This window comes from Phyllobates terribilis, unplaced genomic scaffold (assembly GCF_046119375.1).
Source record: "Phyllobates terribilis strain yellow unplaced genomic scaffold, ASM4611937v1 Scaffold_34__1_contigs__length_13252353, whole genome shotgun sequence".
Lineage (NCBI taxonomy): Eukaryota > Metazoa > Chordata > Amphibia > Anura > Dendrobatidae > Phyllobates > Phyllobates terribilis.
Genome location: NW_027362794.1, coordinates 4,938,781 through 4,960,408, shown reverse-complemented (window position 1 = coordinate 4,960,408; position 21,628 = coordinate 4,938,781). Strand labels below are relative to the sequence as shown.

Genomic DNA, 21,628 nt, shown 5'->3' with positions numbered 1-21,628 from the left:
TGTGCGCAGGTATATAAAGGCTCAGAGCCTATTATGACACGCGCAGCCAGCGTTCCATTGCCACATTCCGTCTACTGCAGGCGGGATACCTGGATGGCTGAATGTCACTGAGAAGCTCACAGAGACCGCCATAAGCAACAGTTTAAAAGAATGCCACAGACTAATCAACCAAACTTTTTGGGTTGGTTTCTCTTTTATAGTCTGCAGGCATTAAATGAAAGAAGTCAGTGTTCCAGCAGAGGGAGACAACGTTTCAGAAAAGGCATTGTAGCAAACCAAAAAAGAAATTTTAAGCGCAGCAGAGTAACCAGCTCACATACCTGTTAGCTCAGGTGAGTTTAAAAGGCTGCTGTTGATAACAAGGGCATTTGCTAAATAGATGGTGTGTGTGCAACAATATACTGAAAGGTCAATTATATTGTGCAGCTTATCTCACCACCTGTAGTTATTTAGGTGAAAGCTCCAAAATGCTTGCCTAATATGTCTGTTTATCCAAAAGGAAGTATAGAGGGAGAGCTAGATAGATAGCATTGCATTACATTACATGGCAATGCAATGCACAGTTGCTGAAGTTGAACCAAAATGAGCTTGTCATCTGGCTTCTGCAACTTTTAACATGAAAAATCCAATGAGGAGAAGAAAAGCAAAGCCAAAGAGTCCATCCCAAAATCCGACAAACAAGCCAAATGAACAAAAAGCATTGAATTCAATTCTTTCTGATTTTAGAAACTGCATTAAAGAAGGGGTGCACCGGTCCTGGAGATACTGCAATACCAGGTCAATGCGTGGAGTGGACAGAGCAAGCTCTTTTTCCATCTCCCTGTTCTAAAAATCCATTTAATATATGGTCCCCAGATAGGGGACGTATCAGATATTAAACTGATAAGAACAGATACTACACTTGATCTTAGCCAAAAGGCCGAGAAGCGATAACCAGAATTGGTTTCCGACTACGGTGCCACCCAAGGATTCTGAAAAGTCCATTTGTGGAGATGGCCACCTGGACTCCCGTTAAGAAGACATGCTGTCAACCTCTAGATCCCTCACATGCCTGCACTTTTCGGCTTGCTGCTGCTGCAATCCACGCGTTTTAGATCTGCATAACTCCACCTCTTTTAGCACAGTACCCTCAACCCCCGGCTGTTCCCACCCGCCTCAACACCGTTGGAAGGGAGGAGAACCAATTAAGGCGGGGGGGGGGGGGGGGTGGAACGAGCAGCTGTCTACCCTTAGCAGGAGGGTTGCTGATTAATTACCTCTCCTGCTGCTGCTGCTGCTGCTGGCTGTCCAGCAGCAGACTGAAGGTGGCTGCTGCTGTGCGCAGGTATATAAAGGCTCAGAGCCTATTATGACACGCGCAGCCAGCGTTCCATTGCCACATTCCGTCTACTGCAGGCGGGATACCTGGATCGCTGAATGTCACTGAGAAGCTCACAGAGACCGCCATAAGCAACAGTTTAAAAGAATGCCACAGACTAATCAACCAAACTTTTTGGGTTGGTTTCTCTTTTATAGTCTGCAGGCATTAAATGAAAGAAGTCAGTGTTCCAGCAGAGGGAGACAACGTTTCAGAAAAGGCATTGTAGCAAACCAAAAAAGAAATTTTAAGCGCAGCAGAGTAACCAGCTCACATACCTGTTAGCTCAGGTGAGTTTAAAAGGCTGCTGTTGATAACAAGGGCATTTGCTAAATAGATGGTGTGTGTGCAACAATATACTGAAAGGTCAATTATATTGTGCAGCTTATCTCACCACCTGTAGTTATTTAGGTGAAAGCTCCAAAATGCTTGCCTAATATGTCTGTTTATCCAAAAGGAAGTATAGAGGGAGAGCTAGATAGATAGCATTGCATTACATTACATGGCAATGCAATGCACAGTTGCTGAAGTTGAACCAAAATGAGCTTGTCATCTGGCTTCTGCAACTTTTAACATGAAAAATCCAATGAGGAGAAGAAAAGCAAAGCCAAAGAGTCCATCCCAAAATCCGACAAACAAGCCAAATGAACAAAAAGCATTGAATTCAATTCTTTCTGATTTTAGAAACTGCATTAAAGAAGGGGTGCACCGGTCCTGGAGATACTGCAATACCAGGTCAATGCGTGGAGTGGACAGAGCAAGCTCTTTTTCCATCTCCCTGTTCTAAAAATCCATTTCATATATGGTCCCCAGATAGGGGACGTATCAGATATTAAACTGATAAGAACAGATACTACACTTGATCTTAGCCAAAAGGCCGAGAAGCGATAACCAGAATTGGTTTCCGACTACGGTGCCACCCAAAGATTCTGAAAAGTCCATTTGTGGAGATGGCCACCTGGACTCCCGTTAAGAAGACATGCTGTCAACCTCTAGATCCCTCACATGCCTGCACTTTTCGGCTTGCTGCTGCTGCAATCCACGCGTTTTAGATCTGCATAACTCCACCTCTTTTAGCACAGTACCCTCAACCCCCAGCTGTTCCCACCCGCCTCAACACCGTTGGAAGGGAGGAGAACCAATTAAGGCGGGGGGGGGGGGGTGGAACGAGCAGCTGTCTACCCTTAGCAGGAGGGTTGCTGATTAATTACCTCTCCTGCTGCTGCTGCTGCTGCTGGCTGTCCAGCAGCAGACTGAAGGTGGCTGCTGCTGTGCGCAGGTATATAAAGGCTCAGAGCCTATTATGACACGCGCAGCCAGCGTTCCATTGCCACATTCCGTCTACTGCAGGCGGGATACCTGGATGGCTGAATGTCACTGAGAAGCTCACAGAGACCGCCATAAGCAACAGTTTAAAAGAATGCCACAGACTAATCAACCAAACTTTTTGGGTTGGTTTCTCTTTTATAGTCTGCAGGCATTAAATGAAAGAAGTCAGTGTTCCAGCAGAGGGAGACAACGTTTCAGAAAAGGCATTGTAGCAAACCAAAAAAGAAATTTTAAGCGCAGCAGAGTAACCAGCTCACATACCTGTTAGCTCAGGTGAGTTTAAAAGGCTGCTGTTGATAACAAGGGCATTTGCTAAATAGATGGTGTGTGTGCAACAATATACTGAAAGGTCAATTATATTGTGCAGCTTATCTCACCACCTGTAGTTATTTAGGTGAAAGCTCCAAAATGCTTGCCTAATATGTCTGTTTATCCAAAAGGAAGTATAGAGGGAGAGCTAGATAGATAGCATTGCATTACATTACATGGCAATGCAATGCACAGTTGCTGAAGTTGAACCAAAATGAGCTTGTCATCTGGCTTCTGCAACTTTTAACATGAAAAATCCAATGAGGAGAAGAAAAGCAAAGCCAAAGAGTCCATCCCAAAATCCGACAAACAAGCCAAATGAACAAAAAGCATTGAATTCAATTCTTTCTGATTTTAGAAACTGCATTAAAGAAGGGGTGCACCGGTCCTGGAGATACTGCAATACCAGGTCAATGCGTGGAGTGGACAGAGCAAGCTCTTTTTCCATCTCCCTGTTCTAAAAATCCATTTAATATATGGTCCCCAGATAGGGGACGTATCAGATATTAAACTGATAAGAACAGATACTACACTTGATCTTAGCCAAAAGGCCGAGAAGCGATAACCAGAATTGGTTTCCGACTACGGTGCCACCCAAGGATTCTGAAAAGTCCATTTGTGGAGATGGCCACCTGGACTCCCGTTAAGAAGACATGCTGTCAACCTCTAGATCCCTCACATGCCTGCACTTTTCGGCTTGCTGCTGCTGCAATCCACGCGTTTTGATCTGCATAACTCCACCTCTTTTAGCACAGTACCCTCAACCCCCGGCTGTTCCCACCCGCCTCAACACCGTTGGAAGGGAGGAGAACCAATTAAGGCGGGGGGGGGGGTGGAACGAGCAGCTGTCTACCCTTAGCAGGAGGGTTGCTGATTAATTACCTCTCCTGCTGCTGCTGCTGGCTGTGCAGCAGCAGACTGAAGGTGGCTGCTGCTGTGCGCAGGTATATAAAGGCTCAGAGCCTATTATGACACGCGCAGCCAGCGTTCCATTGCCACATTCCGTCTACTGCAGGCGGGATACCTGGATGGCTGAATGTCACTGAGAAGCTCACAGAGACCGCCATAAGCAACAGTTTAAAAGAATGCCACAGACTAATCAACCAAACTTTTTGGGTTGGTTTCTCTTTTATAGTCTGCAGGCATTAAATGAAAGAAGTCAGTGTTCCAGCAGAGGGAGACAACGTTTCAGAAAAGGCATTGTAGCAAACCAAAAAAGAAATTTTAAGCGCAGCAGAGTAACCAGCTCACATACCTGTTAGCTCAGGTGAGTTTAAAAGGCTGCTGTTGATAACAAGGGCATTTGCTAAATAGATGGTGTGTGTGCAACAATATACTGAAAGGTCAATTATATTGTGCAGCTTATCTCACCACCTGTAGTTATTTAGGTGAAAGCTCCAAAATGCTTGCCTAATATGTCTGTTTATCCAAAAGGAAGTATAGAGGGAGAGCTAGATAGATAGCATTGCATTACATTACATGGCAATGCAATGCACAGTTGCTGAAGTTGAACCAAAATGAGCTTGTCATCTGGCTTCTGCAACTTTTAACATGAAAAATCCAATGAGGAGAAGAAAAGCAAAGCCAAAGAGTCCATCCCAAAATCCGACAAACAAGCCAAATGAACAAAAAGCATTGAATTCAATTCTTTCTGATTTTAGAAACTGCATTAAAGAAGGGGTGCACCGGTCCTGGAGATACTGCAATACCAGGTCAATGCGTGGAGTGGACAGAGCAAGCTCTTTTTCCATCTCCCTGTTCTAAAAATCCATTTAATATATGGTCCCCAGATAGGGGACGTATCAGATATTAAACTGATAAGAACAGATACTACACTTGATCTTAGCCAAAAGGCCGAGAAGCGATAACCAGAATTGGTTTCCGACTACGGTGCCACCCAAGGATTCTGAAAAGTCCATTTGTGGAGATGGCCACCTGGACTCCCGTTAAGAAGACATGCTGTCAACCTCTAGATCCCTCACATGCCTGCACTTTTCGGCTTGCTGCTGCTGCAATCCACGCGTTTTAGATCTGCATAACTCCACCTCTTTTAGCACAGTACCCTCAACCCCCGGCTGTTCCCACCCGCCTCAACACCGTTGGAAGGGAGGAGAACCAATTAAGGCGGGGGGGGGGGGGGTGGAACGAGCAGCTGTCTACCCTTAGCAGGAGGGTTGCTGATTAATTACCTCTCCTGCTGCTGCTGCTGCTGCTGGCTGTCCAGCAGCAGACTGAAGGTGGCTGCTGCTGTGCGCAGGTATATAAAGGCTCAGAGCCTATTATGACACGCGCAGCCAGCGTTCCATTGCCACATTCCGTCTACTGCAGGCGGGATACCTGGATCGCTGAATGTCACTGAGAAGCTCACAGAGACCGCCATAAGCAACAGTTTAAAAGAATGCCACAGACTAATCAACCAAACTTTTTGGGTTGGTTTCTCTTTTATAGTCTGCAGGCATTAAATGAAAGAAGTCAGTGTTCCAGCAGAGGGAGACAACGTTTCAGAAAAGGCATTGTAGCAAACCAAAAAAGAAATTTTAAGCGCAGCAGAGTAACCAGCTCACATACCTGTTAGCTCAGGTGAGTTTAAAAGGCTGCTGTTGATAACAAGGGCATTTGCTAAATAGATGGTGTGTGTGCAACAATATACTGAAAGGTCAATTATATTGTGCAGCTTATCTCACCACCTGTAGTTATTTAGGTGAAAGCTCCAAAATGCTTGCCTAATATGTCTGTTTATCCAAAAGGAAGTATAGAGGGAGAGCTAGATAGATAGCATTGCATTACATTACATGGCAATGCAATGCACAGTTGCTGAAGTTGAACCAAAATGAGCTTGTCATCTGGCTTCTGCAACTTTTAACATGAAAAATCCAATGAGGAGAAGAAAAGCAAAGCCAAAGAGTCCATCCCAAAATCCGACAAACAAGCCAAATGAACAAAAAGCATTGAATTCAATTCTTTCTGATTTTAGAAACTGCATTAAAGAAGGGGTGCACCGGTCCTGGAGATACTGCAATACCAGGTCAATGCGTGGAGTGGACAGAGCAAGCTCTTTTTCCATCTCCCTGTTCTAAAAATCCATTTCATATATGGTCCCCAGATAGGGGACGTATCAGATATTAAACTGATAAGAACAGATACTACACTTGATCTTAGCCAAAAGGCCGAGAAGCGATAACCAGAATTGGTTTCCGACTACGGTGCCACCCAAAGATTCTGAAAAGTCCATTTGTGGAGATGGCCACCTGGACTCCCGTTAAGAAGACATGCTGTCAACCTCTAGATCCCTCACATGCCTGCACTTTTCGGCTTGCTGCTGCTGCAATCCACGCGTTTTAGATCTGCATAACTCCACCTCTTTTAGCACAGTACCCTCAACCCCCAGCTGTTCCCACCCGCCTCAACACCGTTGGAAGGGAGGAGAACCAATTAAGGCGGGGGGGGGGGGTGGAACGAGCAGCTGTCTACCCTTAGCAGGAGGGTTGCTGATTAATTACCTCTCCTGCTGCTGCTGCTGCTGCTGGCTGTCCAGCAGCAGACTGAAGGTGGCTGCTGCTGTGCGCAGGTATATAAAGGCTCAGAGCCTATTATGACACGCGCAGCCAGCGTTCCATTGCCACATTCCGTCTACTGCAGGCGGGATACCTGGATGGCTGAATGTCACTGAGAAGCTCACAGAGACCGCCATAAGCAACAGTTTAAAAGAATGCCACAGACTAATCAACCAAACTTTTTGGGTTGGTTTCTCTTTTATAGTCTGCAGGCATTAAATGAAAGAAGTCAGTGTTCCAGCAGAGGGAGACAACGTTTCAGAAAAGGCATTGTAGCAAACCAAAAAAGAAATTTTAAGCGCAGCAGAGTAACCAGCTCACATACCTGTTAGCTCAGGTGAGTTTAAAAGGCTGCTGTTGATAACAAGGGCATTTGCTAAATAGATGGTGTGTGTGCAACAATATACTGAAAGGTCAATTATATTGTGCAGCTTATCTCACCACCTGTAGTTATTTAGGTGAAAGCTCCAAAATGCTTGCCTAATATGTCTGTTTATCCAAAAGGAAGTATAGAGGGAGAGCTAGATAGATAGCATTGCATTACATTACATGGCAATGCAATGCACAGTTGCTGAAGTTGAACCAAAATGAGCTTGTCATCTGGCTTCTGCAACTTTTAACATGAAAAATCCAATGAGGAGAAGAAAAGCAAAGCCAAAGAGTCCATCCCAAAATCCGACAAACAAGCCAAATGAACAAAAAGCATTGAATTCAATTCTTTCTGATTTTAGAAACTGCATTAAAGAAGGGGTGCACCGGTCCTGGAGATACTGCAATACCAGGTCAATGCGTGGAGTGGACAGAGCAAGCTCTTTTTCCATTTCCCTGTTCTAAAAATCCATTTAATATATGGTCCCCAGATAGGGGACGTATCAGATATTAAACTGATAAGAACAGATACTACACTTGATCTTAGCCAAAAGGCCGAGAAGCGATAACCAGAATTGGTTTCCGACTACGGTGCCACCCAAGGATTCTGAAAAGTCCATTTGTGGAGATGGCCACCTGGACTCCCGTTAAGAAGACATGCTGTCAACCTCTAGATCCCTCACATGCCTGCACTTTTTGGCTTGCTGCTGCTGCAATCCACGCGTTTTAGATCTGCATAACTCCACCTCTTTTAGCACAGTACCCTCAACCCCCGGCTGTTCCCACCCGCCTCAACACCGTTGGAAGGGAGGAGAACCAATTAAGGCGGGGGGGGGGGGGTGGAACCAGCAGCTGTCTACCCTTAGCAGGAGGGTTGCTGATTAATTACCTCTCCTGCTGCTGCTGCTGCTGGCTGTCCAGCAGCAGACTGAAGGTGGCTGCTGCTGTGCGCAGGTATATAAAGGCTCAGAGCCTATTATGACACGCGCAGCCAGCGTTCCATTGCCACATTCCGTCTACTGCAGGCGGGATACCTGGATGGCTGAATGTCACTGAGAAGCTCACAGAGACCGCCATAAGCAACAGTTTAAAAGAATGCCACAGACTAATCAACCAAACTTTTTGGGTTGGTTTCTCTTTTATAGTCTGCAGGCATTAAATGAAAGAAGTCAGTGTTCCAGCAGAGGGAGACAACGTTTCAGAAAAGGCATTGTAGCAAACCAAAAAAGAAATTTTAAGCGCAGCAGAGTAACCAGCTCACATACCTGTTAGCTCAGGTGAGTTTAAAAGGCTGCTGTTGATAACAAGGGCATTTGCTAAATAGATGGTGTGTGTGCAACAATATACTGAAAGGTCAATTATATTGTGCAGCTTATCTCACCACCTGTAGTTATTTAGGTGAAAGCTCCAAAATGCTTGCCTAATATGTCTGTTTATCCAAAAGGAAGTATAGAGGGAGAGCTAGATAGATAGCATTGCATTACATTACATGGCAATGCAATGCACAGTTGCTGAAGTTGAACCAAAATGAGCTTGTCATCTGGCTTCTGCAACTTTTAACATGAAAAATCCAATGAGGAGAAGAAAAGCAAAGCCAAAGAGTCCATCCCAAAATCCGACAAACAAGCCAAATGAACAAAAAGCATTGAATTCAATTCTTTCTGATTTTAGAAACTGCATTAAAGAAGGGGTGCACCGTTCCTGGAGATACTGCAATACCAGGTCAATGCGTGGAGTGGACAGAGCAAGCTCTTTTTCCATCTCCCTGTTCTAAAAATCCATTTAATATATGGTCCCCAGATAGGGGACGTATCAGATATTAAACTGATAAGAACAGATACTACACTTGATCTTAGCCAAAAGGCCGAGAAGCGATAACCAGAATTGGTTTCCGACTACGGTGCCACCCAAGGATTCTGAAAAGTCCATTTGTGGAGATGGCCACCTGGACTCCCGTTAAGAAGACATGCTGTCAACCTCTAGATCCCTCACATGCCTGCACTTTTCGGCTTGCTGCTGCTGCAATCCACGCGTTTTAGATCTGCATAACTCCACCTCTTTTAGCACAGTACCCTCAACCCCCGGCTGTTCCCACCCGCCTCAACACCGTTGGAAGGGAGGAGAACCAATTAAGGCGGGGGGGGGGGGGGGGTGGAACGAGCAGCTGTCTACCCTTAGCAGGAGGGTTGCTGATTAATTACCTCTCCTGCTGCTGCTGCTGCTGCTGGCTGTCCAGCAGCAGACTGAAGGTGGCTGCTGCTGTGCGCAGGTATATAAAGGCTCAGAGCCTATTATGACACGCGCAGCCAGCGTTCCATTGCCACATTCCGTCTACTGCAGGCGGGATACCTGGATGGCTGAATGTCACTGAGAAGCTCACAGAGACCGCCATAAGCAACAGTTTAAAAGAATGCCACAGACTAATCAACCAAACTTTTTGGGTTGGTTTCTCTTTTATAGTCTGCAGGCATTAAATGAAAGAAGTCAGTGTTCCAGCAGAGGGAGACAACGTTTCAGAAAAGGCATTGTAGCAAACCAAAAAAGAAATTTTAAGCGCAGCAGAGTAACCAGCTCACATACCTGTTAGCTCAGGTGAGTTTAAAAGGCTGCTGTTGATAACAAGGGCATTTGCTAAATAGATGGTGTGTGTGCAACAATATACTGAAAGGTCAATTATATTGTGCAGCTTATCTCACCACCTGTAGTTATTTAGGTGAAAGCTCCAAAATGCTTGCCTAATATGTCTGTTTATCCAAAAGGAAGTATAGAGGGAGAGCTAGATAGATAGCATTGCATTACATTACATGGCAATGCAATGCACAGTTGCTGAAGTTGAACCAAAATGAGCTTGTCATCTGGCTTCTGCAACTTTTAACATGAAAAATCCAATGAGGAGAAGAAAAGCAAAGCCAAAGAGTCCATCCCAAAATCCGACAAACAAGCCAAATGAACAAAAAGCATTGAATTCAATTCTTTCTGATTTTAGAAACTGCATTAAAGAAGGGGTGCACCGGTCCTGGAGATACTGCAATACCAGGTCAATGCGTGGAGTGGACAGAGCAAGCTCTTTTTCCATCTCCCTGTTCTAAAAATCCATTTAATATATGGTCCCCAGATAGGGGACGTATCAGATATTAAACTGATAAGAACAGATACTACACTTGATCTTAGCCAAAAGGCCGAGAAGCGATAACCAGAATTGGTTTCCGACTACGGTGCCACCCAAGGATTCTGAAAAGTCCATTTGTGGAGATGGCCACCTGGACTCCCGTTAAGAAGACATGCTGTCAACCTCTAGATCCCTCACATGCCTGCACTTTTCGGCTTGCTGCTGCTGCAATCCACGCGTTTTAGATCTGCATAACTCCACCTCTTTTAGCACAGTACCCTCAACCCCCGGCTGTTCCCACCCGCCTCAACACCGTTGGAAGGGAGGAGAACCAATTAAGGCGGGGGGGGGGTGGAACGAGCATCTGTCTACCCTTAGCAGGAGGGTTGCTGATTAATTACCTCTCCTGCTGCTGCTGCTGGCTGTCCAGCAGCAGACTGAAGGTGGCTGCTGCTGTGCGCAGGTATATAAAGGCTCAGAGCCTATTATGACACGCGCAGCCAGCGTTCCATTGCCACATTCCGTCTACTGCAGGCGGGATACCTGGATGGCTGAATGTCACTGAGAAGCTCACAGAGACCGCCATAAGCAACAGTTTAAAAGAGTGCCACAGACTAATCAACCAAACTTTTTGGGTTGGTTTCTCTTTTATAGTCTGCAGGCATTAAATGAAAGAAGTCAGTGTTCCAGCAGAGGGAGACAACGTTTCAGAAAAGGCATTGTAGCAAACCAAAAAAGAAATTTTAAGCGCAGTAGAGTAACCAGCTCACATACCTGTTAGCTCAGGTGAGTTTAAAAGGCTGCTGTTGATAACAAGGGCATTTGCTAAATAGATGGTGTGTGTGCAACAATATACTGAAAGGTCAATTATATTGTGCAGCTTATCTCACCACCTGTAGTTATTTAGGTGAAAGCTCCAAAATGCTTGCCTAATATGTCTGTTTATCCAAAAGGAAGTATAGAGGGAGAGCTAGATAGATAGCATTGCATTACATTACATGGCAATGCAATGCACAGTTGCTGAAGTTGAACCAAAATGAGCTTGTCATCTGGCTTCTGCAACTTTTAACATGAAAAATCCAATGAGGAGAAGAAAAGCAAAGCCAAAGAGTCCATCCCAAAATCCGAGAAACAAGCCAAATGAACAAAAAGCATTGAATTCAATTCTTTCTGATTTTAGAAACTGCATTAAAGAAGGGGTGCACCGGTCCTGGAGATACTGCAATACCAGGTCAATGCGTGGAGTGGACAGAGCAAGCTCTTTTTCCATCTCCCTGTTCTAAAAATCCATTTAATATATGGTCCCCAGATAGGGGACGTATCAGATATTAAACTGATAAGAACAGATACTACACTTGATCTTAGCCAAAAGGCCGAGAAGCGATAACCAGAATTGGTTTCCGACTACGGTGCCACCCAAGGATTCTGAAAAGTCCATTTGTGGAGATGGCCACCTGGACTCCCGTTAAGAAGACATGCTGTCAACCTCTAGATCCCTCACATGCCTGCACTTTTCGGCTTGCTGCTGCTGCAATCCACGCGTTTTAGATCTGCATAACTCCACCTCTTTTAGCACAGTACCCTCAACCCCCGGCTGTTCCCACCCGCCTCAACACCGTTGGAAGGGAGGAGAACCAATTAAGGCGGGGGGGGGGGGGGTGGAACGAGCAGCTGTCTACCCTTAGCAGGAGGGTTGCTGATTAATTACCTCTCCTGCTGCTGCTGCTGCTGGCTGTCCAGCAGCAGACTGAAGGTGGCTGCTGCTGTGCGCAGGTATATAAAGGCTCAGAGCCTATTATGACACGCGCAGCCAGCGTTCCATTGCCACATTCCGTCTACTGCAGGCGGGATACCTGGATGGCTGAATGTCACTGAGAAGCTCACAGAGACCGCCATAAGCAACAGTTTAAAAGAATGCCACAGACTAATCAACCAAACTTTTTGGGTTGGTTTCTCTTTTATAGTCTGCAGGCATTAAATGAAAGAAGTCAGTGTTCCAGCAGAGGGAGACAACGTTTCAGAAAAGGCATTGTAGCAAACCAAAAAAGAAATTTTAAGCGCAGCAGAGTAACCAGCTCACATACCTGTTAGCTCAGGTGAGTTTAAAAGGCTGCTGTTGATAACAAGGGCATTTGCTAAATAGATGGTGTGTGTGCAACAATATACTGAAAGGTCAATTATATTGTGCAGCTTATCTCACCACCTGTAGTTATTTAGGTGAAAGCTCCAAAATGCTTGCCTAATATGTCTGTTTATCCAAAAGGAAGTATAGAGGGAGAGCTAGATAGATAGCATTGCATTACATTACATGGCAATGCAATGCACAGTTGCTGAAGTTGAACCAAAATGAGCTTGTCATCTGGCTTCTGCAACTTTTAACATGAAAAATCCAATGAGGAGAAGAAAAGCAAAGCCAAAGAGTCCATCCCAAAATCCGACAAACAAGCCAAATGAACAAAAAGCATTGAATTCAATTCTTTCTGATTTTAGAAACTGCATTAAAGAAGGGGTGCACCGGTCCTGGAGATACTGCAATACCAGGTCAATGCGTGGAGTGGACAGAGCAAGCTCTTTTTCCATCTCCCTGTTCTAAAAATCCATTTAATATATGGTCCCCAGATAGGGGACGTATCAGATATTAAACTGATAAGAACAGATACTACACTTGATCTTAGCCAAAAGGCCGAGAAGCGATAACCAGAATTGGTTTCCGACTACGGTGCCACCCAAGGATTCTGAAAAGTCCATTTGTGGAGATGGCCACCTGGACTCCCGTTAAGAAGACATGCTGTCAACCTCTAGATCCCTCACATGCCTGCACTTTTCGGCTTGCTGCTGCTGCAATCCACGCGTTTTAGATCTGCATAACTCCACCTCTTTTAGCACAGTACCCTCAACCCCCGGCTGTTCCCACCCGCCTCAACACCGTTGGAAGGGAGGAGAACCAATTAAGGCGGGGGGGGGGTGGAACGAGCATCTGTCTACCCTTAGCAGGAGGGTTGCTGATTAATTACCTCTCCTGCTGCTGCTGCTGGCTGTCCAGCAGCAGACTGAAGGTGGCTGCTGCTGTGCGCAGGTATATAAAGGCTCAGAGCCTATTATGACACGCGCAGCCAGCGTTCCATTGCCACATTCCGTCTACTGCAGGCGGGATACCTGGATGGCTGAATGTCACTGAGAAGCTCACAGAGACCGCCATAAGCAACAGTTTAAAAGAGTGCCACAGACTAATCAACCAAACTTTTTGGGTTGGTTTCTCTTTTATAGTCTGCAGGCATTAAATGAAAGAAGTCAGTGTTCCAGCAGAGGGAGACAACGTTTCAGAAAAGGCATTGTAGCAAACCAAAAAAGAAATTTTAAGCGCAGTAGAGTAACCAGCTCACATACCTGTTAGCTCAGGTGAGTTTAAAAGGCTGCTGTTGATAACAAGGGCATTTGCTAAATAGATGGTGTGTGTGCAACAATATACTGAAAGGTCAATTATATTGTGCAGCTTATCTCACCACCTGTAGTTATTTAGGTGAAAGCTCCAAAATGCTTGCCTAATATGTCTGTTTATCCAAAAGGAAGTATAGAGGGAGAGCTAGATAGATAGCATTGCATTACATTACATGGCAATGCAATGCACAGTTGCTGAAGTTGAACCAAAATGAGCTTGTCATCTGGCTTCTGCAACTTTTAACATGAAAAATCCAATGAGGAGAAGAAAAGCAAAGCCAAAGAGTCCATCCCAAAATCCGACAAACAAGCCAAATGAACAAAAAGCATTGAATTCAATTCTTTCTGATTTTAGAAACTGCATTAAAGAAGGGGTGCACCGGTCCTGGAGATACTGCAATACCAGGTCAATGCGTGGAGTGGACAGAGCAAGCTCTTTTTCCATCTCCCTGTTCTAAAAATCCATTTAATATATGGTCCCCAGATAGGGGACGTATCAGATATTAAACTGATAAGAACAGATACTACACTTGATCTTAGCCAAAAGGCCGAGAAGCGATAACCAGAATTGGTTTCCGACTACGGTGCCACCCAAGGATTCTGAAAAGTCCATTTGTGGAGATGGCCACCTGGACTCCCGTTAAGAAGACATGCTGTCAACCTCTAGATCCCTCACATGCCTGCACTTTTCGGCTTGCTGCTGCTGCAATCCACGCGTTTTAGATCTGCATAACTCCACCTCTTTTAGCACAGTACCCTCAACCCCCGGCTGTTCCCACCCGCCTCAACACCGTTGGAAGGGAGGAGAACCAATTAAGGCGGGGGGGGGGGGGTGGAACGAGCAGCTGTCTACCCTTAGCAGGAGGGTTGCTGATTAATTACCTCTCCTGCTGCTGCTGCTGCTGGCTGTCCAGCAGCAGACTGAAGGTGGCTGCTGCTGTGCGCAGGTATATAAAGGCTCAGAGCCTATTATGACACGCGCAGCCAGCGTTCCATTGCCACATTCCGTCTACTGCAGGCGGGATACCTGGATGGCTGAATGTCACTGAGAAGCTCACAGAGACCGCCATAAGCAACAGTTTAAAAGAATGCCACAGACTAATCAACCAAACTTTTTGGGTTGGTTTCTCTTTTATAGTCTGCAGGCATTAAATGAAAGAAGTCAGTGTTCCAGCAGAGGGAGACAACGTTTCAGAAAAGGCATTGTAGCAAACCAAAAAAGAAATTTTAAGCGCAGCAGAGTAACCAGCTCACATACCTGTTAGCTCAGGTGAGTTTAAAAGGCTGCTGTTGATAACAAGGGCATTTGCTAAATAGATGGTGTGTGTGCAACAATATACTGAAAGGTCAATTATATTGTGCAGCTTATCTCACCACCTGTAGTTATTTAGGTGAAAGCTCCAAAATGCTTGCCTAATATGTCTGTTTATCCAAAAGGAAGTATAGAGGGAGAGCTAGATAGATAGCATTGCATTACATTACATGGCAATGCAATGCACAGTTGCTGAAGTTGAACCAAAATGAGCTTGTCATCTGGCTTCTGCAACTTTTAACATGAAAAATCCAATGAGGAGAAGAAAAGCAAAGCCAAAGAGTCCATCCCAAAATCCGACAAACAAGCCAAATGAACAAAAAGCATTGAATTCAATTCTTTCTGATTTTAGAAACTGCATTAAAGAAGGGGTGCACCGGTCCTGGAGATACTGCAATACCAGGTCAATGCGTGGAGTGGACAGAGCAAGCTCTTTTTCCATCTCCCTGTTCTAAAAATCCATTTAATATATGGTCCCCAGATAGGGGACGTATCAGATATTAAACTGATAAGAACAGATACTACACTTGATCTTAGCCAAAAGGCCGAGAAGCGATAACCAGAATTGGTTTCCGACTACGGTGCCACCCAAGGATTCTGAAAAGTCCATTTGTGGAGATGGCCACCTGGACTCCCGTTAAGAAGACATGCTGTCAACCTCTAGATCCCTCACATGCCTGCACTTTTCGGCTTGCTGCTGCTGCAATCCACGCGTTTTAGATCTGCATAACTCCACCTCTTTTAGCACAGTACCCTCAACCCCCGGCTGTTCCCACCCGCCTCAACACCGTTGGAAGGGAGGAGAACCAATTAAGGCGGGGGGGGGGTGGAACGAGCATCTGTCTACCCTTAGCAGGAGGGTTGCTGATTAATTACCTCTCCTGCTGCTGCTGCTGGCTGTCCAGCAGCAGACTGAAGGTGGCTGCTGCTGTGCGCAGGTATATAAAGGCTCAGAGCCTATTATGACACGCGCAGCCAGCGTTCCATTGCCACATTCCGTCTACTGCAGGCGGGATACCTGGATGGCTGAATGTCACTGAGAAGCTCACAGAGACCGCCATAAGCAACAGTTTAAAAGAGTGCCACAGACTAATCAACCAAACTTTTTGGGTTGGTTTCTCTTTTATAGTCTGCAGGCATTAAATGAAAGAAGTCAGTGTTCCAGCAGAGGGAGACAACGTTTCAGAAAAGGCATTGTAGCAAACCAAAAAAGAAATTTTAAGCGCAGTAGAGTAACCAGCTCACATACCTGTTAGCTCAGGTGAGTTTAAAAGGCTGCTGTTGATAACAAGGGCATTTGCTAAATAGATGGTGTGTGTGCAACAATATACTGAAAGGTCAATTATATTGTGCAGCTTATCTCACCACCTGTAGTTATTTAGGTGAAAGCTCCAAAATGCTTGCCTAATATGTCTGTTTATCCAAAAGGAAGTATAGAGGGAGAGCTAGATAGATAGCATTGCATTACATTACATGGCAATGCAATGCACAGTTGCTGAAGTTGAACCAAAATGAGCTTGTCATCTGGCTTCTGCAACTTTTAACATGAAAAATCCAATGAGGAGAAGAAAAGCAAAGCCAAAGAGTCCATCCCAAAATCCGACAAACAAGCCAAATGAACAAAAAGCATTGAATTCAATTCTTTCTGATTTTAGAAACTGCATTAAAGAAGGGGTGCACCGGTCCTGGAGATACTGCAATACCAGGTCAATGCGTGGAGTGGACAGAGCAAGCTCTTTTTCCATCTCCCTGTTCTAAAAATCCATTTAATATATGGTCCCCAGATAGGGGACGTATCAGATATTAAACTGATAAGAACAGATACTACACTTGATCTTAGCCAAAAGGCCGAGAAGCGATAACCAGAATTGGTTTCCGACTACGGTGCCACCCAAGGATTCTGAAAAGTCCATTTGTGGAGATGGCCACCTGGACTCCCGTTAAGAAGACATGCTGTCAACCTCTAGATCCCTCACATGCCTGCACTTTTCGGCTTGCTGCTGCTGCAATCCACGCGTTTTAGATCTGCATAACTCCACCTCTTTTAGCACAGTACCCTCAACCCCCGGCTGTTCCCACCCGCCTCAACACCGTTGGAAGGGAGGAGAACCAATTAAGGCGGGGGGGGGGGGGTGGAACGAGCAGCTGTCTACCCTTAGCAGGAGGGTTGCTGATTAATTACCTCTCCTGCTGCTGCTGCTGCTGGCTGTCCAGCAGCAGACTGAAGGTGGCTGCTGCTGTGCGCAGGTATATAAAGGCTCAGAGCCTATTATGACACGCGCAGCCAGCGTTCCATTGCCACATTCCGTCTACTGCAGGCGGGATACCTGGATGGCTGAATGTCACTGAGAAGCTCACAGAGACCGCCATAAGCAACAGTTTAAAAGAATGCCACAGACTAATCAACCAAACTTTTTGGGTTGGTTTCTCTTTTATAGTCTGCAGGCATTAAATGAAAGAAGTCAGTGTTCCAGCAGAGGGAGACAACGTTTCAGAAAAGGCATTGTAGCAAACCAAAAAAGAAATTTTAAGCGCAGCAGAGTAACCAGCTCACATACCTGTTAGCTCAGGTGAGTTTAAAAGGCTGCTGTTGATAACAAGGGCATTTGCTAAATAGATGGTGTGTGTGCAACAATATACTGAAAGGTCAATTATATTGTGCAGCTTATCTCACCACCTGTAGTTATTTAGGTGAAAGCTCCAAAATGCTTGCCTAATATGTCTGTTTATCCAAAAGGAAGTATAGAGGGAGAGCTAGATAGATAGCATTGCATTACATTACATGGCAATGCAATGCACAGTTGCTGAAGTTGAACCAAAATGAGCTTGTCATCTGGCTTCTGCAACTTTTAACATGAAAAATCCAATGAGGAGAAGAAAAGCAAAGCCAAAGAGTCCATCCCAAAATCCGACAAACAAGCCAAATGAACAAAAAGCATTGAATTCAATTCTTTCTGATTTTAGAAACTGCATTAAAGAAGGGGTGCACCGGTCCTGGAGATACTGCAATACCAGGTCAATGCGTGGAGTGGACAGAGCAAGCTCTTTTTCCATCTCCCTGTTCTAAAAATCCATTTAATATATGGTCCCCAGATAGGGGACGTATCAGATATTAAACTGATAAGAACAGATACTACACTTGATCTTAGCCAAAAGGCCGAGAAGCGATAACCAGAATTGGTTTCCGACTACGGTGCCACCCAAGGATTCTGAAAAGTCCATTTGTGGAGATGGCCACCTGGACTCCCGTTAAGAAGACATGCTGTCAACCTCTAGATCCCTCACATGCCTGCACTTTTCGGCTTGCTGCTGCTGCAATCCACGCGTTTTAGATCTGCATAACTCCACCTCTTTTAGCACAGTACCCTCAACCCCCGGCTGTTCCCACCCGCCTCAACACCGTTGGAAGGGAGGAGAACCAATTAAGGCGGGGGGGGGGGGGGTGGAACGAGCAGCTGTCTACCCTTAGCAGGAGGGTTGCTGATTAATTACCTCTCCTGCTGCTGCTGCTGGCTGTCCAGCAGCAGACTGAAGGTGGCTGCTGCTGTGCGCAGGTATATAAAGGCTCAGAGCCTATTATGACACGCGCAGCCAGCGTTCCATTGCCACATTCCGTCTACTGCAGGCGGGATACCTGGATGGCTGAATGTCACTGAGAAGCTCACAGAGACCGCCATAAGCAACAGTTTAAAAGAATGCCACAGACTAATCAACCAAACTTTTTGGCTTGGTTTCTCTTTTATAGTCTGCAGGCATTAAATGAAAGAAGTCAGTGTTCCAGCAGAGGGAGACAACGTTTCAGAAAAGGCATTGTAGCAAACCAAAAAAGAAATTTTAAGCGCAGCAGAGTAACCAGCTCACATACCTGTTAGCTCAGGTGAGTTTAAAAGGCTGCTGTTGATAACAAGGGCATTTGCTAAATAGATGGTGTGTGTGCAACAATATACTGAAAGGTCAATTATATTGTGCAGCTTATCTCACCACCTGTAGTTATTTAGGTGAAAGCTCCAAAATGCTTGCCTAATATGTCTATTTATCCAAAAGGAAGTATAGAGGGAGAGCTAGATAGATAGCATTGCATTACATTACATGGCAATGCAATGCACAGTTGCTGAAGTTGAACCAAAATGAGCTTGTCATCTGGCTTCTGCAACTTTTAACATGAAAAATCCAATGAGGAGAAGAAAAGCAAAGCCAAAGAGTCCATCCCAAAATCCGACAAACAAGCCAAATGAACAAAAAGCATTGAATTCAATTCTTTCTGATTTTAGAAACTGCATTAAAGAAGGGGTGCACCGGTCCTGGAGATACTGCAATACCAGGTCAATGCGTGGAGTGGACAGAGCAAGCTCTTTTTCCATCTCCCTGTTCTAAAAATCCATTTAATATATGGTCCCCAGATAGGGGACGTATCAGATATTAAACTGATAAGAACAGATACTACACTTGATCTTAGCCAAAAGGCCGAGAAGCGATAACCAGAATTGGTTTCCGACTACGGTGCCACCCAAGGATTCTGAAAAGTCCATTTGTGGAGATGGCCACCTGGACTCCCGTTAAGAAGACATGCTGTCAACCTCTAGATCCCTCACATGCCTGCACTTTTCGGCTTGCTGCTGCTGCAATCCACGCGTTTTAGATCTGCATAACTCCACCTCTTTTAGCACAGTACCCTCAACCCCCGGCTGTTCCCACCCGCCTCAACACCGTTGGAAGGGAGGAGAACCAATTAAGGCGGGGGGGGGGGTGGAACGAGCAGCTGTCTACCCTTAGCAGGAGGGTTGCTGATTAATTACCTCTCCTGCTGCTGCTGCTGCTGCTGGCTGTCCAGCAGCAGACTGAAGGTGGCTGCTGCTGTGCGCAGGTATATAAAGGCTCAGAGCCTATTATGACACGCGCAGCCAGCGTTCCATTGCCACATTCCGTCTACTGCAGGCGGGATACCTGGATGGCTGAATGTCACTGAGAAGCTCACAGAGACCGCCATAAGCAACAGTTTAAAAGAGTGCCACAGACTAATCAACCAAACTTTTTGGGTTGGTTTCTCTTTTATAGTCTGCAGGCATTAAATGAAAGAAGTCAGTGTTCCAGCAGAGGGAGACAACGTTTCAGAAAAGGCATTGTAGCAAACCAAAAAAGAAATTTTAAGCGCAGCAGAGTAACCAGCTCACATACCTGTTAGCTCAGGTGAGTTTAAAAGGCTGCTGTTGATAACAAGGGCATTTGCTAAATAGATGGTGTGTGTGCAACAATATACTGAAAGGTCAATTATATTGTGCAGCTTATCTCACCACCTGTAGTTATTTAGGTGAAAGCTCCAAAATGCTTGCCTAATATGTCTGTTTATCCAAAAGGAAGTATAGAGGGAGAGCTAGATAGATAGCATTGCATTACATTACATGGCAATGCAATGCACAGTTGCTGAAGTTGAACCAAAATGAGCTTGTCATCTGGCTTCTGCAACTTTTAACATGAAAAATCCAATGAGGAGAAGAAAAGCAAAGCCAAAGAGTCCATCCCAAAATCCGACAAACAAGCCAAATGAACAAAAAGCATTGAATTCAATTCTTTCTGATTTTAGAAACTGCATTAAAGAAGGGGTGCACCGGTCCTGGAGATACTGCAATACCAGGTCAATGCGTGGAGTGGACAGAGCAAGCTCTTTTTCCATCTCCCTGTTCTAAAAATCCATTTAATATATGGTCCCCAGATAGGGGACGTATCAGATATTAAACTGATAAGAACAGATACTACACTTGATCTTAGCCAAAAGGCCGAGAAGCGATAACCAGAATTGGTTTCCGACTACGGTGCCACCCAAGGATTCTGAAAAGTCCATTTGTGGAGATGGCCACCTGGACTCCCGTTAAGAAGACATGCTGTCAACCTCTAGATCCCTCACATGCCTGCACTTTTCGGCTTGCTGCTGCTGCAATCCACGCCTTTTAGATCTGCATAACTCCACCTCTTTTAGCACAGTACCCTCAACCCCCGGCTGTTCCCACCCGCCTCAACACCGTTGGAAGGGAGGAGAACCAATTAAGGCGGGGGGGGGGGGGGGTGGAACGAGCAGCTGTCTACCCTTAGCAGGAGGGTTGCTGATTAATTACCTCTCCTGCTGCTGCTGCTGCTGCTGGCTGTCCAGCAGCAGACTGAAGGTGGCTGCTGCTGTGCGCAGGTATATAAAGGCTCAGAGCCTATTATGACACGCGCAGCCAGCGTTCCATTGCCACATTCCGTCTACTGCAGGCGGGATACCTGGATGGCTGAATGTCACTGAGAAGCTCACAGAGACCGCCATAAGCAACAGTTTAAAAGAGTGCCACAGACTAATCAACCAAACTTTTTGGGTTGGTTTCTCTTTTATAGTCTGCAGGCATTAAATGAAAGAAGTCAGTGTTCCAGCAGAGGGAGACAACGTTTCAGAAAAGGCATTGTAGCAAACCAAAAAAGAAATTTTAAGCGCAGCAGAGTAACCAGCTCACATACCTGTTAGCTCAGGTGAGTTTAAAAGGCTGCTGTTGATAACAAGGGCATTTGCTAAATAGATGGTGTGTGTGCAACAATATACTGAAAGGTCAATTATATTGTGCAGCTTATCTCACCACCTGTAGTTATTTAGGTGAAAGCTCCAAAATGCTTGCCTAATATGTCTGTTTATCCAAAAGGAAGTATAGAGGGAGAGCTAGATAGATAGCATTGCATTACATTACATGGCAATGCAATGCACAGTTGCTGAAGTTGAACCAAAATGAGCTTGTCATCTGGCTTCTGCAACTTTTAACATGAAAAATCCAATGAGGAGAAGAAAAGCAAAGCCAAAGAGTCCATCCCAAAATCCGACAAACAAG

General features: G+C 45.3%; 16 non-coding genes across 16 annotated transcripts; all 16 read right to left on the bottom strand.

The window, feature by feature from the left end:
- Positions 1-740: 740 nt before the first annotated feature.
- On the bottom strand, positions 741-931 carry LOC141181250 (U2 spliceosomal RNA). Its single transcript, XR_012256845.1, has one exon. It is a non-coding gene; the product is annotated as a U2 spliceosomal RNA (small nuclear RNA).
- Positions 932-2,055: 1,124 nt separating this feature from the next.
- On the bottom strand, positions 2,056-2,246 carry LOC141181591 (U2 spliceosomal RNA). Its single transcript, XR_012257153.1, has one exon. It is a non-coding gene; the product is annotated as a U2 spliceosomal RNA (small nuclear RNA).
- A 1,121-nt stretch (positions 2,247-3,367) lies between these two features.
- On the bottom strand, positions 3,368-3,558 carry LOC141181249 (U2 spliceosomal RNA). The gene has a single exon (XR_012256844.1). It is a non-coding gene; the product is annotated as a U2 spliceosomal RNA (small nuclear RNA).
- A 1,112-nt stretch (positions 3,559-4,670) lies between these two features.
- Positions 4,671-4,861, bottom strand: LOC141181248 (U2 spliceosomal RNA). The gene has a single exon (XR_012256843.1). It is a non-coding gene; the product is annotated as a U2 spliceosomal RNA (small nuclear RNA).
- A 1,122-nt stretch (positions 4,862-5,983) lies between these two features.
- LOC141181590 (U2 spliceosomal RNA) lies at positions 5,984-6,174 on the bottom strand. Its single transcript, XR_012257152.1, has one exon. It is a non-coding gene; the product is annotated as a U2 spliceosomal RNA (small nuclear RNA).
- A 1,120-nt stretch (positions 6,175-7,294) lies between these two features.
- LOC141181670 (U2 spliceosomal RNA) lies at positions 7,295-7,485 on the bottom strand. The gene has a single exon (XR_012257225.1). It is a non-coding gene; the product is annotated as a U2 spliceosomal RNA (small nuclear RNA).
- Positions 7,486-8,603: 1,118 nt separating this feature from the next.
- LOC141181809 (U2 spliceosomal RNA) lies at positions 8,604-8,794 on the bottom strand. Its single transcript, XR_012257351.1, has one exon. It is a non-coding gene; the product is annotated as a U2 spliceosomal RNA (small nuclear RNA).
- Positions 8,795-9,918: 1,124 nt separating this feature from the next.
- Positions 9,919-10,109, bottom strand: LOC141181247 (U2 spliceosomal RNA). Its single transcript, XR_012256842.1, has one exon. It is a non-coding gene; the product is annotated as a U2 spliceosomal RNA (small nuclear RNA).
- A 1,112-nt stretch (positions 10,110-11,221) lies between these two features.
- Positions 11,222-11,412, bottom strand: LOC141181246 (U2 spliceosomal RNA). Its single transcript, XR_012256841.1, has one exon. It is a non-coding gene; the product is annotated as a U2 spliceosomal RNA (small nuclear RNA).
- Positions 11,413-12,531: 1,119 nt separating this feature from the next.
- LOC141181245 (U2 spliceosomal RNA) lies at positions 12,532-12,722 on the bottom strand. Its single transcript, XR_012256840.1, has one exon. It is a non-coding gene; the product is annotated as a U2 spliceosomal RNA (small nuclear RNA).
- Positions 12,723-13,834: 1,112 nt separating this feature from the next.
- On the bottom strand, positions 13,835-14,025 carry LOC141181244 (U2 spliceosomal RNA). Its single transcript, XR_012256839.1, has one exon. It is a non-coding gene; the product is annotated as a U2 spliceosomal RNA (small nuclear RNA).
- Positions 14,026-15,143: 1,118 nt separating this feature from the next.
- Positions 15,144-15,334, bottom strand: LOC141181242 (U2 spliceosomal RNA). The gene has a single exon (XR_012256838.1). It is a non-coding gene; the product is annotated as a U2 spliceosomal RNA (small nuclear RNA).
- A 1,112-nt stretch (positions 15,335-16,446) lies between these two features.
- On the bottom strand, positions 16,447-16,637 carry LOC141181241 (U2 spliceosomal RNA). Its single transcript, XR_012256837.1, has one exon. It is a non-coding gene; the product is annotated as a U2 spliceosomal RNA (small nuclear RNA).
- A 1,118-nt stretch (positions 16,638-17,755) lies between these two features.
- LOC141181240 (U2 spliceosomal RNA) lies at positions 17,756-17,946 on the bottom strand. Its single transcript, XR_012256836.1, has one exon. It is a non-coding gene; the product is annotated as a U2 spliceosomal RNA (small nuclear RNA).
- A 1,116-nt stretch (positions 17,947-19,062) lies between these two features.
- Positions 19,063-19,253, bottom strand: LOC141181238 (U2 spliceosomal RNA). Its single transcript, XR_012256834.1, has one exon. It is a non-coding gene; the product is annotated as a U2 spliceosomal RNA (small nuclear RNA).
- A 1,119-nt stretch (positions 19,254-20,372) lies between these two features.
- On the bottom strand, positions 20,373-20,563 carry LOC141181237 (U2 spliceosomal RNA). Its single transcript, XR_012256833.1, has one exon. It is a non-coding gene; the product is annotated as a U2 spliceosomal RNA (small nuclear RNA).
- Between the last annotated feature and the right edge of the window lie 1,065 nt (positions 20,564-21,628).